We start from the raw sequence: 20,979 nt of genomic DNA on the forward strand, positions 1-20,979 counted from the left end.
TTTGTTTAATAGTTTGCTATTATGGTCACTATCATGTCCAGAGTGAGAACTGAATCATGATAAATTAGTCTGCGTGCTTTGAGGGGGTCATCAGTGGGAAATACGGTTTTAAATTGTGAATGAGCTATTCTACCAAACATGCAATGTTTTGTTTGCTTTAAACATACAACCAAAATGGTGATTCACACAGAAATGCATATATTTTTTTCTGTTGCTAAGCAATTATTCAGCAGTGACAGGGCAAATGTACAATTCTGCTGGGGTTACATCATGCACACATTTCATATGCTAATTTGTTTTGGGAAATAAACTTGATTCTCGTTTGCTTTGTTCTTGGTCAAAGATTATGGCATAGTTTCCATATTATAGCCAAGCATAAGTATTAAAATGTTCCTTGGTTATATCAATCCTCACAAGAATGAATCAAGCTGAATAGATGTTGAAATGTCCCGGTTGGTATGAGTCAGAGGAGTTGGCTCGACTATTGTCTGCCTGAATTTGCATATCTTTTGTCCTTGTTAATGTGATTGGTTGGAGGATCAAGTAACCAAATAAATGCATTCACCAAAGAATTTGCTACAGACTCTCCTAAATTCCCCTTAATTAGTATATTCTTCAATTCAAACTCTAAACTTCATGTAATATGTTTGTTTTGAACACTCATATGCACATTTTTTACTGTAATTACTTGGAAGGCAATACTTACCACTTATGCCGTTTCTATTTTATTCTAAGTAGTTGCTATCACTTAAGAAGTAATGTCGTACAGAAATGGATGCCAACAGTATGTATACGTCAAATCAACTTGACTATTTATTGAACAAAGTTATTAATCAAAGTATGATGATCACTGTTGAAGAAGCTTTTGGTGGAGAATAAGTTTGTGTTATCAAAGGTATATGAAGCCAGATGGTGGCTGTGGTAATCTGTTCATATCCTTAAACACTGGGAAAGTGGAATTTTTAAAAAATAAATACCCTTTGTAAGATATTGACCATCGAAAGAGTCACTTTTGAAGACTCTCAATGATCCTTCTTCAACTTTCATGGTCTTACTGACATACAAGCTACTGACAAGCAAGTTATGCAAGCGAACAAAAGATTGATTAGTGTCTGTAAATATCAGAACTGTTATGGCACGGTTCTCTCCACATGATGGGCTTAATTCAAGAAGTTCCACTTTGCAGGATTATTCATTGTCAGTGTTGTTAGCACGATAGCATGCTTGCCAGAAAGCAGAGAGCTGTGTGATTATATGCTTAAAATCACAGTATATGTTTGCATCTGAGGCTCCTATATTATTTGAGGCTCTTGTATTATAAAGCTCTTTTTGGCAATATTCTCAGTAGTGCCAGATGAATGAGAGTGACCACATCTTGGGCACCTAACAGTCAATACAAATGAATGTTGGGCTTTTGCCATTTTCTATGCTTGAGGGTTTTTTAAAAATCAGTTTTAATTCCAGTGGAGGTCAGAGGACAGCTTGCCAAGAGTCAGTTTTCTCTTTCCACCATGTGGGTTTCAGAGATTCAACTTGGGTCTTCAGGCTTGGTGACAAGCGCCTTCATGTTCTGAGCCATCTCACTGGCCCCTCCTGAAATGTGTCACTGTTGTTATTGCTGCTGCTTGTTTGTGAGTTTTTTTTTTAAGACATGTTTTTATTCTGTACCTCAAGGCAGCACTTGGAACTCAGTACACAGTATAGTTCAGGATGGCCTCAAACCTGTGGCTGATCAATTCTCCTGCCTCAGCCTCCTAAATGTTAGAGTTACAGAAGATTTGGTTCTAACTGTTGTTATTATTATTTGTAATGTGTACATGACGCATGCATGTGAGTGTACATGTGTAAAGACATATGTGGAGGAGAACAGACAGAAGTATCTGCTCAGGATTTTCATTTACCACTTTCATTTTTGAGACAAGGTTTCTCTGTGTAGCCTTGGCTGTCCTGGACTCGCTTTGTAGACCAGGCTGACATAGAACTCACCAGAGATCCAGCTGCCTCTGCCTCCCTGAATGCTGGGATTAATGTGTGTGCCACCAAGCCCTGCTTGTTTACTATGTTAAAAAAAGGTTCTCTGATTGGCATAGAGCTCGCCCATTAGGCTAGAGTGGCGGCCATCTTTCCCCAAGCCCTTCCTGTGCCCCTTTCCAGGACCAGGAATACAGATGAACACCACCATGCCTAGTTTTCTACATGGGTGCTGGAGATTCAAATTCACACCCTCATGCTTGTAGGCAAACCCCTCATGGACAGAGCTATCTCTCCAGTGCCAGATTGTCTGTTTTGTATCATTTCTTTTTTTTTAAAGAGTGAATATTTTTAATGATTTATTTTTATTATGTATACAGTATCCTGCATGCATACTTGCACACCAGAAGGGGGCACCAGATCTCACTATAGATGGTTGTGAGTCACCATGTGGTTGCTGGGAATTGAACTAAGAACCTCTGGAAGAGCAGACAGCGCTCTTAGCCACTGAGCCATCTCTCCAGCTCCCGTTGTATCATTTCTTATATCCTCTTTTTACCCTCCTATGACATCTTCTGACAGATAGATGTGGGATTAATGTGGACAGCCTTTGCTTTCTGTGACTATTCTTTTTCCCATTCTTCAAAAGTGCACAGGATTGCTGTAGCTCAGTGGTAAGATGCGTGTCTACCACTGTGTCCCAGTCCTGGAACAAACAAACAACTTAGTTTGCAAGGAGATGTACATTTAAAACATACAGTGCTATAGAAATTTGGGGGAAATCCTTAGGAAGTCTGCTTTGCTTTAGCCAAATCTTTTGCTGCTGCTGCTGACTGCCGTGCTACCAGGAGGCCCTTAAGACATGTCTAATAAGGAGGATCTCCTAAGTACATGATCTGAGTAGACAGACAATAAGTATGCTATTAACTATTTCTTCTTAATTTTGAGGGAGGCATAAATGTTTAGTTCATGAGGAAGTTGGGAAAAAATAGGTTTCATTTTCCAAGAAAGGGTTGATGATAACAACGTGCTTTAAGAGAGGTTGGTGAAAATGCTCCCAACCAACTTGACTTGAAGAACAGTCACATTTTTTCAAGTAAAAGACATCCTTTTAAAATCTGCACTAATTTTTCAACCAAGAGGTACGTTTTGTTGTTTGCTTGTTGCGCTTTTGTGCTAGGAAGGAATGGAACCCTGTTATCCGCGGAACTGGGTGGCTGTGGCTGTTTCGGGCCCACTGCAGAGCTTCCGTTCAGGGTTATTTCTCCTGGTAGACCTCAGAGTTTAGGGCCATGGCAAGTCCTTTCCCAGGAGGGTGCAGCCCATCCTCGTCCCCTACCCCACCATTTCACACTGAACCGCCCTTTAATAAGGTTCATTCTATATGCAATTACTGATGTGTGCAATTTAAAGTGAGTGAAAAAATAAGTTACTTTCTTCCTTAAAATCCTCCTACAACTCTCCATTATGAAGGAGCAAAATCCCAATCCCTCACACAAAGCTCCTCACCATTCTCCCCACACCCCCTCTCTGGCCTCATCGTTATTACCTTCAAAGGACATTCCAGACACTCAAACAGCTTGGCCTTTCTTGTGATTTCTCCAAGAGACAAACTCATTCCTGCCTCAGGCACTTACAAGCTATTTACTTGGTGTGGAAAATTGGTCCCTAGCTATTAGCAAGGATGCATCTGTCGCTCTTAGGTCTTCATTCCTTCAGAAGTTTTCCCTGAGCCACCTTCTCCTCCTCAGTCTGTTGAGTGACTTGCTCAACAGTGTTACACTGCTCTATTTTTAAGGCTTAAAAAAAAAGTATAATTGTTTTATTTCTCCCTTTCATTTTCTCTCTCCAACCCCTTCCGTATACCCCTTGAACTGTCTCTTGAATTCATGACCTCTTTGTTTTTAATTGTTTAATTCCTATATACACAAATACAAGTTCTCAGTCTGTTTATAATTTAACTTGTATGTATATGATTTTTGGTATTGGATTGTCATTTGGGGAGCTCTTCCCTGAAGAAGACTATTTCTCCCACTCTCAGCAATCCTTAGTTGCCTAAGTGATCTCTCCAGTGTTGGAGTCCCATGAGGCTTCCCTTCTCATGGTAGTGTCTCTATTGGTGTCATGCTTGTTCATTTGTTCTGGTCTTCTTTAAGCAGCAATTATAATAAGACTTCATGGGTGTAGTATCTCTGAAATTTCTAGGAGATACATTCTCATATTGAATTCCCTGCTTCTCTGGCTGTTGTAATCTTTCCAATCCCTCTAAGCTCAGGTGTTCTGCTGTAGATAAATCTTCTGGAGCTGACCACCTTTTCTCTGCATTTTAATCAGTTGTGGTGTCTCTAATGGTCTCCATCTGTTACAAAGAACCATACCTTTGATGAGGGGTAAGACCTATACTTATCTGTGGGTATAAAGATGAACACTGAGAACGTAGCTAGACATGATGCTTGTTCAGTAAATAGTGGGTGTACATTCGCTTCCAAGTTCCCACAGCTTCCCTAGCCCAGGGTATTTGGCTAGCTTCCTAGAGCCAAGCATGATTTCCCTCTTGTTGAGCTGGTCTTAAGTCCAGATAGAGGGCTGTTGGCTACTGCCAAGGATGGGTGCCGCCATTACACCCTTAAGGTTATTATACTATGTTAGCTGTTGTGGTTTATAGACATCATAGCGGGGTAGGAGTACTGGTTGTTTCCTTCCCTTGGACTCTTGCATGCCACTTTCTGGTACCATGAAAACTGGTCTTTAGTGAAGAGGATTTTAGGTCATATCCAGCTCAGATCCATGGGATCCTGTGTCTGAAGCACATGGTACCTTCAGCAGAAGGGACTTAACCTTCAACCTCAGGGGGGAACCAAAGCTACATTTTATTTTATGTCATTTACTGTTATGTTATGTAATATTAAGTATTGTTTCTCAAGCTATTTCTTCTGTCTTAGCCATTTGTGGTCATGTAAACCCTAGAACAGAGTTTTTGTCTCTTATTGAGTCAATTTGCATTGTACCCAAAAGAGTGCATGATGCATAGTACGGCCTCAATAAATATTTGCAGAAGGAATGATTTGATAATCACAAGCATGGTATACTATGAAGTAAAAACTTTAATTGCTGATTAACTTGTACTGACTACATTATTTATCTATTGGTTGCATAATGACTGTTTGATAGCAACCCCTAAGACAGTGGATGCACTTTCACACCCACAAATTTGACCAACCTCAGATACATTTTAAAAACATGTACCTGGACTTAAGCACACATAAACATTTTGTTATTCTTTCCTGGACAATATGGTAAAACAATCATTTACACAGCATTTAGGTTATATTGGGTATTATAAGAATTCCTGTTTTTTTTTTAAAAGTCTATGATGTGCATAAGCAATATGCAGATATTCTGAGATTTTGTATAAGAGACTTAAACATCTACATATTTTGATCTCCAATGGGAGACCTTGGAGCCAACCTCTTTTATGGATACTAAGGGCGGAAAATACATTTTTCAATTAGTAATGAATGACATAATTCCACGGAGATATTCAAAATATAAATAACATTTATGACAGTAATAGTCAACTCTATTTCACATATTACACTTTATATATGCAACATGAGAATCTTTTAAATCATCCATATCGAGTCATCAAACCATTGCCCTTGGGCCAAATCCTGTCTGTCACCATGTTTATAAATAAAGTTTGACTGGGAAAGAACTACAAGCACACTCATTTCTGTATCCTTTGTTAAAGGCCATTTTTGTCCTACAAAGGCAGAATGGAGGACCTGTAGTTGAAACTAAATGACCAATAAATCTTAAAATTTATTTTAGTATCTGGCACTTTAAAAAAAGTTTCCCGACAACTTTTCTGAACCGTAAGAGTAAATAGCATTGCTATTGGAACTATTGCAAGGTAAATGCGAGGCTTGTTGTGTGGGAAAAACATTGACCTCCAGGAGGCAAAGTGAGGACTGTGCCAGTTGGCTGAAAGCCTGACTAAGGCAATGCTTGGCATGATGTCTGGCATGCTGTGAGGTGACATTTTAGAGTGCAAACAAGGGAATTTTGTGTCTTTTTGTTCCTCTACCCATTATCCTGTGAACAGAGAAACAGTTTTGAAGCTGATACGTGTCAAAGAGAAAAAGTACCTGGGAAACAATACTCATTGGCCACCTCTGGGTAAACAAGTCTGGGGGCTCCTGTTTGCTGAGCTTACTCCATCCTGCCGGCCGAGGCATTAGCAAGGGTGTTGACAAGGCATCGGAACTATTTTGTGGTCTCAGACATGAACTTTGGTCAGCCTCTCCACTCATGTTGAATGCACTTGGAAAACAGTTTCCCTCCCATTTCTTTCAGATCAAAAACATTAGTAAGTGGGCTTACTTGTACAATTGTCAGAAGGGAGGAGCAAGGAGTGGGGGGTGGTGCTTATTGCCAAATGCAGGACATTGTCAACCCTGTCACAGAACATGCTGCAGTAGGAAGTTTGGTTTCCCTTGTGTTTGGCCTGGTATAGATGCCTAAGTGGCCTTTTCCTGGGTCTTATTCGCTTTCTTCTCTCTTTTCCCTTTCTTTCTTTCTTTCTTTCTTCCTTTCTTTCTTTCTTTCTTTCTTTCTTTCTTTCTTTCTTTCTTTCTTTCTTTCTACCACAAGCTATGCTGTACTCTGTTGTGCAGATGCACAACACTAATTACATTCTGAATCATCTGTAACTTTTGTTCCAATTCAAGATTATCCTTTGCAGTAGAGTTGGAAAATTCCAAAGCCCCCTTTGGTTTTGGCCCCAATGGTCTGAGGGGAGAAGGGCCTCTTGGTGTTAAATCTTTTCATGACGTGTACAAAAGACCTGCCGCCATGTTATCAAAGAGTTTCTAAGAAGCAAAGCCCCCTCTGGATTAATTTCCCCATATTTGGAGGTTGTCTCCATGTAGGTTCTGGATACACGCCTCTATTTCTCATGTCAAAATATTAGATGAGAGATACAGTTAGTCTTGACTGATCCTAGCTGCCAACTTCTTCCTCCAAACAGACAAAAGAACAATTTCTAAGATGTACATGCCGCATGGAGCCAGCTGAAGCTCCTTGTTCCACTGGTAACAGAACAGGTCTCTTTTCTTTTCCCTTTATTAGAAGGATGTAAGATAAGTCCTGTTTGCCTTTAGAATCTGCTTGCTGGAAGGGAAGACTGTAGAGTCTCCAGTGAAATTGTATTTCTTGTTTGCCTTAAACTATTGAAGGAATACAAAAATTCCCACAGATGCCAAATGTATGTAAGGTCAATCAGCAGCTGGAATGTTAGCAAGATGCAATTGTGAGTATCTTAAATATTTGTAACATGTTCATACCACACAGACATCAAACTTACATATTTCTATGGGATGGCTGAGGCTGCCTGCAGGATAAGTTATTTGGAAGGGGGTATGCTTTGGTGGTAGCCTCAGGTTTTCTTTGTGAAAGTCCAGTGAGGTAAGCTATAATCTTAGTTCTTTAAAAATCATTGGAGATAAAACCAGTAAATATTTTTAATCCTTAAGCTACATTTTTTTCTCTAAACTGTTAAGAGTTCCAGGGTATCATAAGACATGTCAACACTATTGTCACTATTAGCATACAGATAGCTAGCTGCAAGGCCAGTGGGTATTAATTCCTGCTTAAGAACTGCTCTGGCTAGCAGACCTTGCATTCACTTTGTCTAAATGCAAAAATATAAGATATAGAAATTGTGTTTTATTACCAATACCTCCAGTCTTTTCATCTTTTCCCTTTTTTATTAGATTTTAAAACAATAACAATGCTCATAGGGTATCAAGTCTCTTCTTGGTAACCTGCTGTCCTTCCTCTGAGTGCCACCAGGTCTCCCCCTCCAGGGAAAATGGTCAAATATGAGGCACCAGAGTATGTGAGAAAGTCATATCCAACTCTCCACTCTACTGTGGAGAATGTTCTGACCACCTCAGGAACTGTCATAGGGGAGGGGAATAAGGGGAAAATGGGAGGGAGGGAAGAATGGGAGGATACAAGGGATGGGATAACCATTGAGATGTAACAAGAACAAATTAATAAAATAATATATATCTTGGAAAAAAAATAACAATGGAATCTGATGGTAATTATTTGATAGTTATTGAACAGTAGATAAATAGGTACTTAATATGCTGAGTATTTAATAATGAAAAATACCAATAATAGAAGTTTAATATTTGTGCATGTGTGATCATGTATGTGATGGTGCACATGTACATGTATGCATGCAGAGGTCAGAGGATGACATCTGATGTCACTCATCAGGCATTGTCCACCTTTATTCTATTTGTTTGTTTGTTTTCTTGTAGATAGATTCTCTCATTGACCTGGAGCTTATTAAGACCTAGACTGGCTGGTCATTGAGCCCTGCAACCTGCCTGTCCCCATCGCCTCCCCTAGGCAGTGATTGCATCACACACCACTGTTCTTGGCTTTCCTCCATCACTAGCTCCCAGCTTACTTTTCTTTTCTAATTTCATTTTTTTATTTTTCTTTTATTAAAAATGGATTTTTTCCACAATATATTCTGATTACAGTTTTCCCAACTTCTCCAAGAGCTTTCCCACCTCTAGTTTTGAATAAATGAGCTGATGCATTTAAAAATTATTTGTAGTAACAGAACTTGACTTTCAAACAAAGGCTTTGCGAGAAACTTCCTGTGTCCTGTGAAAGCAGGTGGGCCATCTAGAGGAGATGTGTAGTGCGGCTTGTCAGGACTCCAGCCTGCTCCCCTCGCAGCAACAAGATGTTTATTTCAAAATACCTTCACTAAGTTGATAGTCAAATATGAGGCAGGCAAAGCAGCCCCGACCGATCTACTAGTAAACAAAAGCCCAACTCTTGTGAGACTGAACATTCATTGCTAAGTTAGTATGAAACCTGCAAATACAAAGTGCTTTAAGGGTTATTAAATGTTATAATCACCAAAAAAGAAAAACACACTCATTCGATGTTTTAGACTCTTGAAATTTTTAGGTCCACCCCTACTTAGGAGGATTCAAATATGTTAAAATATTAGACAACTCATGATTAGCAGTGGCAATGTATACAATACACACACACACATACACACACACATATATATATAATCATACATTTGTACATCTTCATGTTTGCAGAATATAAGACGTTTGATGATTCCCTAATATTAGAAGGTAAAACACTCACTTCATACAAAATCCTAATGACAGTCAAAGAAAGTCGTCTTTATGTCGGCATATTGATATTTTTCCAATCTTCCATGCTGTTTTGTTTGATCTTAGCTGACCTCCGCTTTTATTTCTACTTGTATTTATTAGTTTTTTTTTTTTTTAAAGAAAACATTTTGTGACGATTGTCCAGTAAGCTAACAGAAGCCCCACGGTTCTGAACAAGGACACTTGCGTATAGTTAGCCAGTAGCGGCATCATTTGTGGGGCCTTGTTTCAGGAAAGATGAAGGGTATCCGATGGGACTGGCTGTTTTGAGTGGGCCTATTGAGACTGTTGGCACTTGGTACCCAGAGGGAGACAAGGCCCTGCCAGTTCTCACATAAGGTGACAGGTAACTCTCTTATTACCCCCAAATGAACTCACTCTGTCTCCTCCCCCCCCCCCCCCCCCCCCGCCCCGCAGCCCCGGCGTCCTCTGTCTAGTCCCTCTGTCTCCCTGCTCCCTTCTCTCTCATGTCTTCTAGTGAGAGGTGTCTTGCTTTTTATAAACCCGCTGTTCCTTCACGCTGCAGCCTAACCAAAGCCAGCAAGCAGAGGTGGAGAGGGCGATCCTCAGAGCAGAAAGGACAGGCAGGCCTCTCAGAGACCTCCCTCTTCCCCGGCGTTCTCCTTCCCTTCCCTCCTCACTTTGATGAAGAGAGCCTCCGCCCACTAGCCATGGAGTGGGATGCTTAGAAGATGAAGTGCGGAGGCGGGTGAGTGGGTTGAACAGAGAAGCCGGTGACTGTCTCTTCCTGGGGGCTGAGGGTGGGGGAGGGGCCAGGTCAGGATTTTCCAGAGAGGCTGCAGTGAGTTAGGGAATGGAATTGAGGTTGACCAAGGAAGAGCAGGAGCTCAGGCTAAAGAGAAGGCAAGCCGCCTGTTAGCTAGGTACCTGGCCAAGTGTGCTGTCCCTTCAAGGCGGTCTTCAAGGTACAGGGAGGCCGAAAGAAACGGCTACAACCTCTATTTTGAAGTGCAAGCCCGCTGAAATGACAGACATGAAAGCAAATAGATTGTCCACTGTTCCTATGCCAACTTTAAAGACAATGCAACCTACCGATAAAAGTTCGCGTTTTATCTGACCAGAGCCAGACTGCTTAAATTAGAATCCTGACAGTGCCACTTACTTACTGTGTGATCTTAGGCACGGTCCCTCACTTCTCTGTTTCCCTGTTTCATTATGGATAAAACTGAAATAATAACAGTACCTCTACTATAGGGTTATTTTAGATGTAAGGGTAATTCACCTAACTTATTTTGCATAAGTTATTTGCACCGTAATTAATAATCAAATATTAGATGTGACTAGGGACGGTCCTAGATATAGTTTTGGGCACTTTTGGCCATTATCAGAAACTGTGAGAAAACTTTCCGTCATCTTGCTGAGCACGTTTGAAAACTAATGTAAAGCAAAATTTAATTGACTGACTTGTCCCTAGACGGAACAGAGGCATAGAGAGAAGGAGCCATTTTCACAGGGTTACACAGTGGCACACTCCAGGACCATCTCTGTGAGCCCAGCTCTTAAACCCACTATGGAATCAGTTGCATGATTTTAACCATGTCCCCTCTTGCTAATCCTAAATTACAAGTCTGTCCTTTAAAGTTTCTGTAGCTGCCTTTGTGGACGAAGCCTTAATTCTTTCATGCCAAATGGGTTGCCCCTTTCTCATGTTCTGTCTGAGCCATTTGTCCTCACTGAGGCTCTAAAGCCCCATGGTTAAATTGGCTGTGGTAAGAGGTTATGTTGCTGAGAGCGGCACAATAACCGTGCCTGGTCCCTCCTGCAGGTCTGGTGACAGAGCACACAGACCCCTGTCTGGAGCCCCTTCTGTCTTTCTCAACAGACACAGCACCTTCTTGAAGTCACAGTGCTTAATTGAGTCTGACGGTTTATCTAAAAACTTTGCAACGCCAAAGAAAGGCTTACAATTGCTTTACATGGGAGTGGAGGGGGGTGGCCCATTTCAAATAGCTTCCATTCAATTTCCTGACCTCCCTCTTGGATTTATTTATCAGTGGGCAGTCTTGCTTGGAAAAGCAAAAGCACATTCTGGAACTTAAAATATTATTTGCATGCACTCTTCTTTTGTAGGTCACACAGAAAGTTGTAAAAATGAGCAGAAAAGCCTTGTTTTCTCGGGAGAGGACAGCTTATCTCACTTCCTATTTTATTTATCACTGTTGCTATTAATTAAAATAGTTCTGGTATTTTGGTCCAAGGCCAAGAACATTGCTACTTTCAGGCATTTGGGGGCAGCTATCTCCCTGTCTACTCTCTTCTTCTGGTCCTAGAAGCCTAGCCATTCAAATGCCTGTGATTCAGGGTGTGGCTTCCCATGGATGAGGGAGAACAGCCATGTGAGATGAGAAGACTCTAGGCCACCCCAACTCCTCACAGCACATCTTCTTCCACATATGAGGGAGGACAAAACAGGCAACCAACGTGAAGTTAGCTTCTCACCAGTTTCTGTGTGATAGGATAGACTCGATGCCACGTTAGAAGCCAACATCCCGGCCTATGATTTCTTGCTTGCCCTGGGCTCTGAACTTCCTGCCGACTGCCTTCGGTGTGTGGCATATTCACATTGCAAGCGCCCAGCGCATGCTGCTAAAATGTGCACACGAGTAAGTGTGTATTACAGCATCTATTCTATTTGGGGGTGATTCTATTCAGTGTAATGCTGAACGATAAGGATCTGTGCTCAGTCCGTAGGAAACTATTATTTTGGGGTGTACAATGTCCTCAGTTTTGTGAGTTCATTCCTTCTCATGCCACTCTGCCCCCTGTCCACCCCCATTTCTTTCACCTCTTACCTATCAGTTTCTTCCTCTCTAAATACACCTGAGGAAATGGCAAATGCACATTAATAGAGAATGGAAAGTGCCCTCTCGGGATTAATTGTTTGTGCTTTATTAGACACACAATTATGACGCCATTTATCACATCCTTAGAACTATAGCTACTGCCAATATTTTTTTTATTTTCTGTGTTTGATGAATTGATTTGTCTACAAAGAAAAGAGAAGACAATGGTTTGTCACCAAGAAAAATATAGATGTAAATAAATCTTAAAAGGTTGCACATTTACTTTGGAAAAAATTTAGAATTTAAATTCAGACTTTGTGGATGGTTAAATATGATGCCCTTCATTATTCTTGGCTCTTCAACTATTTCCTTCAGAAATTAAAATAAATTCTTGATGCTGAGATGAGGGTGGGGGTTGAAGTCATGGAAGTGAGTGATGTTTTCCGAGACACTTTTGGAGACTCTATCGTTGATAAACAGCCTTTGTGGTGGTCAGGACAATTTATCTTACATGTGTGTAAGCTTCTATAGGCAATTGTTGTTGTACAAGAACTGCTCTCTCCTACCCTTCCTGCCCCAGTATTTCTCTTTAATTTCACAAACATGTCAGAGAAAAAGAATTCACTGCTATTTTTATTTTTTCAAACAAATTACTTAGATATAGTGCCTCAAGTTGGAGTTATTTTGATATGGATATAAAAATAAAGATAATGTTATAAGCCATTTTATCTTCTTTTTTTGCTTAGAAAAATTACAGTGCAGTGCCAGATTGTATTTCTTTTATCTAAGCACCACATAGGAATAAAGTATAGTCAATAACTCCTTTTATTTTACAACATTAACGAATTAGTATCGTGCTTAGTGTTGGGGGAGGCAACCATTTATTATCTTTATTTTTTAAGAATTATTTTATTTTTAATTGTTTGTGTTTGTGCGAGGAAATGTACATGTGTGGGTGAACATATCCAGAAAGTCCTGAAGAGGGTGTTGGATCCCCTGGAGCTACAGTGACAAACAGTCGTGACCTGAATGATGTAAGTTCTGGCAATCAAAGTCTGGTCTCCTGTAAGAGTGGTGCCAGCTCCTAGCCACCAGGCCATATCTTTAACACTCCCCACATACATACACTTATTACCATTAAAAATAACTTGCATTCTGTATATGCTCAGAGTGTTTATGGCATTAAGTATTTGCGCTAAGTTTTATACTCAGAAAAAAGAACATTGATAGACTTCTGAAAGTGAAACTGTACTTACCTGTTACTGACAACAAAGACTAATTAATTTAGGAGACGTTGGTTTAAATAAATTACATCTGAAAGCAGAAAGAGAAACCCCATACTCTGTCTCCAACACAGAAAGCTCTTAGCTGAGAACTGACTATATGGAGAGGCTAAAGGCTCCCCCACTTGAGAATTTTGTTTCACCATCATTATGTTTCATATGAGACAAGTACTTATGTATTTTGAGCTCACAAGTCAAATTTGGTCAAGTTGTAGGACAAAGATCACTACACAAATAAATTATTTTGAACATTAATTCTCTTTATTAGTTTCATATCTTGTAATGAATCCCATTTTATCTAATTTTGAAAGCCATACCAAAAAGATCTTGCAGACAACTTAAAATATTCAAATAAACTCTCAAAGTCTATTTAAAGGTTCTTATGCCTCAAATAATTAACTGAACACCCTCTCCTGTTACATACAAAATATCTGTCCCCTGTGAAAAATGAAGCAAGTGTGTGCTCAGTGTGTCTCAGACTGTAGACATTCAAAAGTCAATGGCAAGAAGGTGACCTCCTGTCAAGGAGATCTACAGTCACATTTGTATCTCATGTGTCATGGTCTTGTTCATAGATGTAATTTAAAAGTTAAATATAAAGTTTTTACTACTTGAAACCCAAAATTTTATTTCCTACTTGCGTATGATAACTACAAGAGAATTCTATTTCCTTTTAATTCTGTGAACTATAAAGAGTGAAAGTAAAAATACATGGTGATAGCTGGGGTGTATATTTCCCAAAGCTCATTTGAGGAGCACCTCCAGACCTGTGTGCCACCCTCTCCTGGAGTCAGGCCAGTTTGATATTGTCAAGCACCGCATCCATTCTGAGGAGTCTAGGCTACCATGATAGAAGTCTACCAAGGACCCATCAAGAGGCCATCATGTTGTAAAGAGGTCAAGCTAAAGGGTCGAACTCAGCCGTAGGTGACTGATGAGCAGGCTGCCTATTGTATAGTCCATCTATAGCCTCCCGGGGATTCTAGTCTGTACCACTGAGTTACTTCTAGCTATAGTATTAAACTATAGACGATAGCATGGGAATACGCAATCCTAACTGCAGTTTGGCTGAAACTGACTCAGGATGGGTGTGAGTGGACCTTCTGAACATGAGACGTATTGCATATCACTCAGTTTGGGGGATGATGAATTGGTTTGGTAGCAGTCAGGAGTTACTTCAATTCACATAGGGTTTGCTAATATGCTCGCCATGATGCTATTGGACAACAGTGGCATAGATATTGATTCTGTCTTTGAGATACTCACATTCCAAAGTTTAGTGTTTTAAGTAATGGCCCTTAGTGCTTTGCACAGTCCTTCCAAGGTAACTATTTCAGTTTCATATAAACTTGGGAAGACTGTAAAATTTGAAGGCAAGATATATTTCATCATTTAAGTAAAAATACTGTTAGTAAGGATATTTTTAATCTTCAAAAGAGTACTTTTCAATATCTCTAGAACATCAAATTTCAAATACAACAGATATAACAGAATTCTAGAACACTGCTGTATAGACCAACTGTAGGCGGTATAGTTCCTAACATTTATATTCCTTACAATTTTTCTAATATGTCAAAAATAAATATCTCAGTGAAATTTAACTTTTTAAACTATAGGCATGAAGGTGTTTTATAACTCTATGCTACTTAACCTTCCCTGTTTACACTGTAAGTTTAAATCCAGATGTTTCTGAAAGTTGTTACAGAGCATGGCTGACTGGTGGTGCCTCCAGTGTAAAATTAGTTAGAGGCATCTGTTCAATTCCCAGTGGCTTGGAATTTCTGTTGTAAAATTTGTACCAGATTCTTCCCTTCTTGGCTGATGAACCTGGATTTGAAATCAAATGAAACAGGTACAGAAGCATTCTTTGAATGTATGAGGTGCTGTGTCTCAACAATCTAACTTTTAGGCATTTCTAGGAAAATAATTCAACAGAGAGAAACATAGTAAACATGAGCATTCTAGTGATCATAGTAGGAATATTGGAAATGATGGGACTTTTACTATCCACTGAGTACTTACCTTGACTTCCCATATACATGACCTTTACTCTTTGAAAAGAAATTTTTGAAGCATAAGCAACATCAGTGATAGCAATGCTTCCACAAGTCGCAAATGTCAAGGCCAGTGGGTCCTCCAGACCAAGCTCTTTTACTGAAAGGCCATATCATAAGTGATTCCAGGAAAATAGCTGTTAAAAAGTGTCCATGACATGCTGAATGACCAAGCAGGTAACTTATCTCTGTAAAGTATAGCAATAACATAATCACCAATATTTTGAGTTTGTGGTATGTACCAACTTCTGAGACAAATATATTTCACTTGTATCTCAAAGCTTTAGGCATAGAAACAATTAATCTTAACTTCTTAAAGGCCAGATATTTTCGGTGTCTATACCTGATGAGAAAATATAAAGGAGCCTTTGAAATAGTAGAAGATTCACTAGTAAAGAAAATCTTAGAAATATTTTAGAGTAAGGGATTTGCCTCTACTTTTCTCTCTAGTCTCATCTTTCAGAGCTCTCTCTCTCTCTCTCTCTCTCTCTCTCTCTCTCTCTATATATATATATATATATATATATATATATATATATATATATATATATATATATATATATACCAAGCTTGCCTTGAACTCATAGAGAATCACCTGTCTCTGTCTCCCAAGTGCTGGTATTAAAGACATGGGCTACCACCACCTGGTGACGACAGAGAGTTTTTTTAAAACCAGTGCCATCTATAAAGGGGTTTGATAGTGCGATTGCAGCCCACTGTGAAAATTGCAGATGCTTCTGTTGGTGTCATAGGGAGCTGTTAACTCAGACAGCTTTAGCAAGTAAAGTGTGGTTGATGTCATCGCATCTTGCTAAGTGAGAGGAAGGAAGGGTGATCCCATGGTTCTTTTGGTTTTGTTAACTTGGATGTACAGATCTCTACTCTGTCTTCTATTGCTTCAAATGCTTCTGTGCCTTTTAAGCATAGACACAATGCATTGGAGAAGTGGATCAGATTACATTCTAAAACTGAGGCTAAGAACCTTACTTTTTCACATCCATCCCATGTACTGTCAATCAAGATATGTACTGCACTATTCTATTTGTAGAAATTTGTTGTAGTTATAAAATACAGATGAGTGATTTTATACCTTTAAGCTCTGTGCTTGAAATTCAAATGACCTCACTGGAAAAAAAAAGCTCTCTGTTTTTACTTAGAAATAAAACCAACAAGCATTTCAGTGAAGAATCACTTAAATAGCAAGAGTATGGGCAGAGAAGCATCAAGGCAAAATAAATGATGCTAACTCACCTATACGTCTCACTCAGATCATCCTTCTTTTAAACAGTTCGATCTTGCATTTTTAATTTGGTTGTTACACATTTGTAACATATGAGTGCATATTCTACACTCAAAGTGAAATAGTTTCTACATTTCCCAAGTGGATGATGCCTGATAATGCATTTGTGACTTGATCCAGCACAAAGAGGTTGCTGGTTAATATTAGGTATCAGCATGTCCTGACAATCCTGCAAAATTCTGGAAAAGAAATGTGCAAGTAAAAATCTGGTTCTGTGAAAACAGAAATTCCACGTTTGCCGAGCAAGAATAATGGTCTTATAACACAGACCATGTGGCTATTTAAGCAAACACATATTTATCTGTAGAAATGAAGTACCCTCACTGGTAAGCTCACATCCTCTTCAAAACACACAGCCCTCCAGCAGCTCCATCCCTTTATATCGTGGAGTGTATTCATGTAAACCATGACAACCCTTGGAGAACTGTAGACCTTAAATGAGTTGAGGACCAGTGTTTCCTGGGGATGATGAAGTCATTAACCTTCATGATGGAAAGTGAATAGAGCAAACCCAGAAATCTTTAATTAGTCATGCCTAATAACCAACGAGGCTCAAACTCAAATCAGAGCATTTGTCATGCTGCCTGATTTGGTTGGGCATCAGGGGGAGTGTTATGTATGTGTTTCTAGCTTTGCTTTTAGCTTGTGATAGGTTATCGACATGACCTGGACAGAATTGGATCTCAAATTTCCTCATCTTTGGAATTTGAAATACTTTTGTAGTAGCTGTGCTTTTAAGGTTGAGGGAAACTCTCTAGCCATAAATGTAGACTACAGTAGTGGATTTTTCTCTAGAGGACAGTGCCATTTACGATGGATATGGAGAAGTTTAACAAACATGACCTCAGGCTGGGCGATTGTTGTTCAAATCAACAATGACTGAGTCCGGTTGGATAGGTCCATTTGTCAGTGTTACAAGAACATCACAGAATGCACTTCCCGTCTGGGCTCATGTTCTTCATGCCTATAACCACAGTATAGCTGTGACAACAGCACCAGAAAACCTTGTTAGTGACATTTTACAAAATATTTGGCAAGAAAGCCTCCAAAATGTCCAGGCCATCCGAAAAGGAAGTAGAGCCTGAGGCAACATTAGGAGTTATGTGGCATCCTTGATGAGAATCTGGGCTAAAAATAAGACATTTGGTGAAATTAAGCAAATCTAAGAGGCATAAGCCTTAGATGAAATATAGAAATAAGCAAATAAACCAACTGAGCACATCTCAGTGTTTTTTTACACACGTCCGATAGAGAAGCAAGTTCTTATTGCTTAATATATTTCTTAAGAATATATATTTATCGCTATTTCTGTGTAATGTGAATAATTCTTGCAATGAGGCTTTGAGAACTAGTTCATGGGGCAGTGTTAAAGCCTTATACTAAGTCACTGGTAACATGAAATAATTCTACCCAAAATTGATTCCTATCTCTTATATCTGAGGCAGCCAGTGGAACCTCAGCTAAAAAGCTTTGCTTATCTGCTTTTAAAGCTGGATACATCCTCATTTGCGTCCCATCCTGATTGTTATATGAAAAGAAGTTTACACGTTTGAAAAGGAAAAACCATTGTGGGCATATAAAAATGAGTTTGCAGGTCACCGAGAATGTTTTAGGAGTAACCTGATATATTTTATTAGCCATCTGTTATAATACAAGTAAAAAAATTAGGAAATTTGCTAATAGCGCATACTTAATCTATCATATACCCCTTAAAATGTCTTTTTTCTAGGCACTTGAGGAGTCAGGCTAATAAATTGAGCAAGAGTCCTCAAGATAAGTGCTATTTCTTTTTAAAGCACATTAATTTTCTTTGTATCAATATAATGAATTCATCTTGTGCCAGAACAAGAAATCAAAACCACAGCAACATTTTATTGGAATTATTTACTGTACAACAAACCGTCCCCCAAACCTTTTTTATTACATTACATCAGATCTGTAAAGTATTTTGCTTTGTGGCTGTGGATATGGTTTCAACGCCTCCTTTCTGTAAAGTCTGTAATGAACGCTATACAGATCATGCACAGATCAAGTGCAGAATAGTCTGTGCTCATTTGGACCTATAGAAAGTGGTTAAAAGCAACATTCATGCAAAATCTGCACCGCGTTATCCCTTGTATATGCATTGCAGAAAGGTATTTTTAAGAAGTGGTATGGCATTGTTTTCCACATTGCCTCATGTCAAATCGGATTGCTTGGTAGCTCATGACAAACCTGTTATGTGTTAGCTAGGAGCTCATGAAGTAAAATTTGAAATGCCAGCAATCTGGCTTAGCTTTTACGAAAAAAAAAAGTAGATTGCAATGCTGAAACTGCATAAATCAATTCTAGGCTTTGACCAATTTGAGGCTATGTTGTGGGCCCTGTTTACTGCTTTTCTTAGTCTTTAGAAATGACATAATCATTGCCATTGTTCTCCAGCAGTGTCCGAATGGTTTTGCTTAGACTTATTTATTTATTTATTGCAAAGACAGGTTGGATTTTGTTTTTTTTTGTGTGTGTGTGTTTTGTTTTGTTTTGTTTTAACAAAATCTTCTCTCTCTATAAGAGTGGCTATAACACCTTGGTTAATAAAATTCTTCTTGAAAGTTGCCTGCATCATTTTTCTATTTTCTGAATATTGACAGGTGGCATGTGTGTCGCCAAGCATGTGCTAACAAGCAGGACACAGGCTGAGCAGCACAAGCATCCTTCTCTCTTCAGAGGGTTTTTCATGTGGCAGAGAGCAGGCATGCATCAAGTGGCCACAGGAGGTATTTTAGGTCAACACAGCAAAGAGATAAATAGGATGCCAAAAATATGAAATAAAGGATCTACTCAGGCTGTGTGAAAAGGTTCAGCTGCAGCAATGAGCTCGCAGTTTTCTTAGAGGTGAGCTCTGGCAGTAGGTACCAGGACTTTGACAACTGACAATACAAAAATTCATTGAAAAAAAACTAAGAAAGGGATGACACAAATGAACACAATTCATATTATTATGTGTTGTGTCCGTCTCTATGTTTATATACAGAAAATCTTAGGGTCTTGTGGTTCCATGCCATGAAGAAACAAGCATCTGCTCTGAGCACTACCCACTTCGTGACTGTTGTTCTGAATATAGCACTTTGGTTATTATTTTCCTTTTTAATATTAAATTTCAACTCTCAGAAAAATGACCAGAACTTAACTGAGTACCTGATTGTCCTCATTGTCAAAATTTTCCAGTTGATAGATAACATTACCTTGTGAGTGCTGTTGTTGAATTTTCATCAGAAAAGTTTCTCTCTCTCTCTCTCTCTCTCTCTCTCTCTCTCTCTCTCTCTCTCTCTCTCTCTCTGTGTGTGTGTCTCCCCCTTATCCGTGTATGAGTGTGTGTGTGCATGTGTGTGTGTATGTGTGTGTGTGTGTGCATGCATGTGTGTTCCATATGTTTTGGGAAGCTTATAAAGTCTATTAGAGCAAACTGCATTCCCTGAGGGTAGAGTTGCAGGTCATGTGAGCCATGTGATTTGGGAGCTGGAAACCACAATTGGGTCCCCTGGAGGAGTAGAAAGCACTATTGAGCCATCTCTCCAGCCCAGCTCCTTCCTCTGAGGGCAAGTGGTGTACCCTCAGAAAATACAAGAGTTTCTACTGAAAGAATCTTGTTTAAGATCCTGTTTACGTCCCATTCCTCCTTCCCTCCCATTTTCCCCTTACTCCCCTCCCCTATGACTGTGACTGAGGGGGACCTCTTCCCCCTGTATATGCTCATAGGGTAGCAAGTCTCTTCTTGGTAGCCTGCTATCCTTCCTCTGAGTGCCACCAGGTCTCCCCATTCAGGGGACTTGGAGGATACAAGGGAGGGGATAACCACTGAGATGTAATGTGAATAAATTAATAAAAATTTAAAAAATAGCCTTAGTTTAAAAAAAAAAGATCCTGTTTAAGGTTCTTCTCCATTACTACAGTTGGCTCTAACTTCTTGTTCACTTGAAGCACAAATATACTTTGAGAGACAGGTGGTTAGAGGCTGGCTACATTTATTTGCAGCGTTTTCTGAGTGTGTCTAGTGTAAGCTATGTGAGATGGCGTTCCTTATCTACCCTTGTGGTTAATCTAATCTGATTTTACTCACCTTGAAACCACATGCTGGCACCACATCTAGCACACCGTGTTTGCTTTCCTAACTTACATGTCATTCATTTGCAAGTGGCAGTATTTACTGGGTATTTACTATGCTCCAAGTTGTACTTAAGGGCTTTCTTTTATTCTCAGTAAATCCATAAATCCTCACCATAAATGTATCAGATATTAACTGTCATCATTTCATTTGAAAGAAGAAGAAAATTCAGAGATGGGAGTTAAGAATATCGCTCCAAGTCATAA

General features: G+C 39.4%; 1 protein-coding gene across 1 annotated transcript in view; it reads left to right on the forward strand.

Annotated features, from left to right (window-relative positions):
- Positions 1-20,979, forward strand: part of ANGPT1 (angiopoietin 1) — a 244,515-nt gene that overhangs the window by 2,311 nt on the left and 221,225 nt on the right. The gene's annotated exons all lie outside the window — the stretch shown is intronic.

Source organism: Acomys minous, assembly GCF_964271855.1.
Source record: "Acomys minous genome assembly, chromosome: 12".
NCBI lineage: Eukaryota > Metazoa > Chordata > Mammalia > Rodentia > Muridae > Acomys > Acomys minous.